Raw genomic sequence first — 6,244 nt, forward strand, 5'->3', positions numbered from 1 at the left:
CGTCGTCACCACAAAATTTGGGGTGTTCCAATTTTTGGTTTCTTTATTCTGAATAGCTATGACTTCCCTCATTATACAGAAACTATATTTGGTTTAGGGTATACCTCAAACAAGAAAACTAGTGGGTTGGACTGAAAGACGACGAGCCAGATAGCACAATTTTGTGTAGACAAAGTAATAGGAATAGTGTGGACAATGACAATGACAGTCATATTGCTGTTTCGAAAGATAGACTTCAATGTGCACTGAACGTAATTCCAAATAATTATGAGAGTTGTGATAGCAGTTTGAAGAATTCACAGTGTAGATTTTGTAATTCACGTCCTTTCTCATCTGAAGGTACTTTGTGAAAAACAATGGCGTTCACATTGTGCTTTCATAAGAGAAAAATTAATTTGCTACCATTAACACAAGATTCATTTCCAATGCACTCAATGACTCACTTTAGATGTTCGAACAATTTAAGAGATATCAAAGAATTATTTTAAGAGTACTTGCAGCATTTCCTATGGGTTATTTCTAAGGTTAAAATTGCAGATACGGTTTTACATGGCCCATGTCACTTTAGGATACATGGTATTTTTCATCACAGATCACGCCCACTTGCTCAGCAGGTCGAATTACGACCACAAGCGATACAAGCTTAAATAAATATCTACAAAAGTTTACCGATTTTTCTCCTATTTTTACATTATACTCCAACAAACTGTCAGATGGACATACATTACACCCTTTTCAAACATATATGGTGTCTAAATATATACCTAACACATAAAGAGGAAATGTTATTAGCACTAACCACGAAAACATTCTTGATCGATTTAAATGAAATTTTTCCATGATATTCTAGTATACTTTTAAATGTACATAGGGCATCTATTTCTTTAATCTATATGGTACGTAAATGTATGTACAAACATAAAGGGGAAATGTTAAGGAAAAGCTCAAAAATTTCATAGCCGATTTACTTCAAATTTTTACATTATAAACGTTCAGATAGGCAAGGGCTACATATTTTTAATATATGTGTTACATATATATATATATATACTGAGGTGCTGCAGGCCACACCACGGGATACCTCCTAATATCGTGTCAGACATTGTTTTGCCCAATGCTGCGCAGCAAGTTCATGCGGCATGATTACAGTCGTTTGAACTCCATCTAGATATATTGAGCCATTTGCCTCTATAGCCATTCTAACGTAACCTGATCCAGATGCGCATCATCTTTTAGATTTTTGGAGGTGATGACTTCGCTGCAGAATGTACAGCAATTAATTTGTTAGCAACACTTGTTTATTTGTCACAACATTAAAGATAGCAGAACGCACCAGTTAGTCCTCTAACCACTCTCTTTTAAGAATTACGTTCTTTGACATTGTTACGTTATTTCAGGTTTGATGTTACAAATGCAGTAAGTTAATCCAGTAATAACAGGCTTTACGGAGTTTTAATAGAAATTAAAACATGCACAATGGTAATGCATATTTCCGAAATTAACGACCTTTTACAAGTGAAATTTTGAAACATACATACAGTTATTCAGTCCAGAACATTCTCGAATATCTTTTCGTAATTTAATTAATAATGCGATTTCGTGAGAAAATTTTGAACTGGTAATATTTCTAAAAAATCGAAGTTATAATTCAAACGATCAAAATCATTTTTTATAACATTTCAAGGCTAAAATGCGGAATAATTATGTACCAAAAGGCTAAAATGCGGAATAATTATGTACCAAAATCCTTAAATCGTGTTATAAAAGATTAATAAATCGTTCTTCTAACACTATTTATGATACAAACTGTCTTTCTGAATCAGGTTGTGTCTCCAGTTTAAATGAATCTTCTCTATTTTTCTGTATTTTTTCCAGAAACATTAATTACGAGCTTAATTAAGTATTTTTAGTTGGTGATTTCCGTAAGAATGTGTGGTCCTGACTTGCAAAGATGCATAAATGTTAAGCTTTTCCAAAATTGATGATTTCCAAAGCTAATTTGCGTTATGGTAAACAATGAATTTTTACGAATTGAATCATAATTACAAAACTGAATGAAAAATGTTACTAACATTTACACACCTTTAACACTGATTCCAGAACTTGTTCTTTGTATTCAAAACATCCCGAAATTCATATGAAACTGGTAGTGACTTACCCTAACTGTACATTACATTACTTGCTTAAGAACATACATCAATTTGTCTGTGACACAGTTCAACATTTTCGTTACAACTATTTCACACTGGTGCACTTATTCACTAGATATCACAAACATCTGTTTTAGTGTGTATCGCATTCTACGAAACCTGCTGTATTGGGTACTCCACATGACCCAATACAGCCTGTTTCATTACACCATCCATAACTATGAAAGTGTTGCTGGTGCATGATTTTGTGCACAATTGCTCTCCCACTTACGTCCCATAAATATTCGATGTGATTCATGATGGTCGATCTGGTGACCAAATCTTTCTCTCCAACTGTCCAGAAAATTCTTCAACCTTGTGACATGGTGCATTGGCATTCATACAAATTCCATCATTTTCTGGGAACAAGAAACCGATGAATGGCTGATAATGGTCTCCAAGTAGCCGAACATAACAATTTCTAGTGAATGATCGGTTTAGTTGGACCAGACACCCCAGTCGATTCCATTCATACACAGCCTTCGCTAATATAGAACCACCACCAGCTTGCACATTGCCGTTTTGACAACTTATGTCAATGGGTTGTCACCAAACTCGAACTCTACCAACTCTTACCACCTGAAATCGGAAGTCATCTGACAAGGCTACAGTTTTCCAGTCGCATATAATCCAATCAACATTGTTATGAGCGCAGGTGAGGTGTTGCAGCGGATGTCATGCTGTTAACAAAAGCGCTCGAGTCGGTCGTCTGTAGCCATACCCCATTATCGCCAAATTTCGCCTCATCTACAACTACATCCATACTCCGCAAGCCACCTGACGGTGTGTGGCGGAGGGTACCTTGAGTACCTCTATCGGTTCTCCCTTCTATTCCAGTCTCGTATTGTTCGTGGAAAGAAGGATTGTCGGTATGCCTCTGTGTGGGCGCTAATCTCTCTGATTTTATCCTCATGGTCTTTTCGCGAGATATACGTAGGAGGGAGCAATATACTGCTTGACTCTTCGGTGAAGGTATGTTCTCGAAACTTCAACAAAAGCCCGTACCGAGCTACTGAGCGTTTCTCCTGCAGAGTCTTCCACTGGAGTTTATCTATCATCTCCGTAACGCTTTCGCGATTACTAAATGATCCTGTAACGAAGCGCGCTGCTCTCTGTTGGATCTTCTCTATCTCTTCTATCAACCCTATCTGGTACGGATCCCACACTCCTGAGCAGTATTCAAGCAATTGGCGAACAAGCGTATCGTAACCTACTTCCTTTGTTTTCGGATTGCATTTCCATAGGCTTCTTCCAATAAATATCGGTCTGGCATCTGCTTTACCAACAATCAACTTCATGTGATCATTCCGTTTTAAATCACTCCTAATGCGTACTCCCAGACAATTTATGGTATTAACTGCTTCCAGTTGCTGACCTGCTATTCAGTAGCTAAATGATATGGGATCTATCTTTCTATGTATTCGCATCACATTACCCTTGTATACATTGAGATTCAATTGCCATTCCCCGCACCATGCGTCAATTCGCTGCAGATCCTCCTGCATTTCAGTACAATTTTCCATTGTTACAACCTCTCGATATATCACAGCATCATCCGCAAAAAGCCTCAGTGAACTTCCAATGTCATCCACAACGTCATTTATATATATTGTGATTAGCAACGGTCCTACGACACTCCCCTGCGGCACACCTGAAATCACTCTTACTTCGGAAGACTTCTCTCCATTGAGAATGCCATGCTGCGTTCTGTTATCTAGGAACTCTTCAATCCAATCACACAATTGGTCTGATACTCCATATGCTCTTACTTTGTTCATTAAATGACTGTGGGGAACTGTATCGAACGCCTTGCGGAAGTCAAGAAACACGGCATCTACCTGTGAACCCGTGTCTATGGCCCTCTGAGTCTCGTGGACGAATAGCGCGAGCTGGGTTTCACACGATCCTCTTTTTCGAAATCCATGCTGATTCCTACAGAGTGGATTCCTAGTCTCCAGAAAAGTCATTATTATGTGTTCCAAAATTCTACAACTGATCGACGTTAGAGATATAGGTCTATAGTTCTGCACATCTGTTCGACGTCCCTTCTTGAAAACGGGGATGACCAGTGCCCTTTTTCAATCCTTTGGAACGCGACGCTCTTCTAGAGACCTACGGTACACCGCTGCAAGAAGGGGGGCAAGTTCCTTCGCGTACTCTGTGTAAAATCGGACTGGTATCCAATCAGATCCAGCGGCCTTTCCTCTTTTGAGCGATTTTAATTGTTTCTCTATCCCTCTGTCGTCTATTTAGATATCTACCATTTTGTCATCTGTGCGAATATCTAGAGAAGGAACTACAGTGCAGTCTTCCTCTGTGAAACAGCTTTGGAAAAAGACATTTAGTATTTCGGCCTTTAGTCTATCATCCTCTGTTTCAGTACCATTTTAGTCACAGAGAGTCTGGACATTTTGTTTGGATCCACCTACCGCTTTGACATAAGACCAAAATTTCTTAGGATTTTCTGCCAAGTCAGTACATAGAACTTTACCTTCGAATTCATTGAACGCCTCTCGCATAGCTCTCCTCACACTAAATTTCGCTTCGCGTAATTTTTGTTTGTCTGCAAGGCTTTGGCTATGTTTATGTTTGCTCTGAAGTTTCCCTTTGCTTCCGCAGCAGTTTTCTAACTCGGTTGTTGTACAACGGTGGCTCTTTTCCATCTCTTACGATCTTGCTAGGCACATACTCATCTAACGCATGTTGTACGATGGTTTTGAACTTTGTCCGCTGATCCTCAACACTATCTGTACTTGAGACAAAACTTTTGTGTTGAGCCGTCAGGTACTCTGCAATCTGCTTTTTGTTACTTCTGCTAAACAGAAAAATCTTCCTACCTTTTTTAATATTTCTATTTACGGCAGAAATCATCGATGCAGTAACCGCTTTATGATCACGAAGGATACATTTTTTGTACACCCTACATTTATTTCTGTGGGTATTTCACACATTATTGTTTGTCTGGTAGCACTGACAACTTATGCAGACTCCACTGCTCTCGGTAGTTATGTGAAGGCTGTTCGGCCACTGCGTTGTCCATGGTGAGAAGTAATGCCTTACATTTTGTATTCTCAACCAACTTTGACACTGTGGAGCTCGTAGAATTGAATTCTCTAACGCTTTTCCATATGGAATGTCCTATGAGCTAGTCACTCCAGTATGACACTGTAGAGCTCGAAGTTCTGAAGTCCCTAACGATTTCCAAATGGTACATCCCATGGGCTCGTTGCATGGGGCATTCCATTTTGAATGTCACATGTTACTACCATTCCGCGTTCAAAGTATGTTAATTCCATTCATGTGGCCATAAACAGTTTAAACTTTTTCACACAACTCATCTGAATGCAAATGACAGCTATGCCAGAACACTGCACTTTTGCGCCTTGTGCGCACGACAATATCTCTTTCTGTTTACATGCATATCGCTATTCCATGATTTTTGTCAACTGACTGTAAAAATATATGTAATACATAAAAAGGAGATCTTGTTAGTAAACACCTCAATAAGTTCTTAACCCATTTTTTCCTATTTTTACACGACACGCCAATAAATTCAGACAGACATAGGTTACATACATTTTAGATACATAATGTACATAGATATACATATGGGGTAAATGTGGAAAAAGTCTCAAGCAGCTCTTGATTGCCTTATTTTAAATATTTACACAAGGCTTCAATGAAATTTACACATATGTAGCCTGTATATTTGTTAAATATACATTATATATAGAGACACAACGATGAAACAGTGGTTAGGAACAGTCTCGAATTGTTCTTGATCACTTTAATTGAAACGTCTACATAATGCTCTGATTAACATCCAGGCAGACACAAGATAAATATTTTTTAATATATGGTGCATAAGTACAGTATGTATGTAATATGAAAATGGGAAATTTTGTTAGTAAAAATTTAGAAAATTCTGACCATTTTATTTCTATTTATACATGGTACTCAAACTTTCAGAATAACACTGGCAACATATTTTTTTAAATACATGTGGTAATATATATATATTCAATTCACAAACAGAAAATATTGTTACTGAATAC

The sequence above is a fragment of the Schistocerca cancellata genome, chromosome 1, assembly GCF_023864275.1.
Source record: "Schistocerca cancellata isolate TAMUIC-IGC-003103 chromosome 1, iqSchCanc2.1, whole genome shotgun sequence".
Taxonomy (NCBI): domain Eukaryota; kingdom Metazoa; phylum Arthropoda; class Insecta; order Orthoptera; family Acrididae; genus Schistocerca; species Schistocerca cancellata.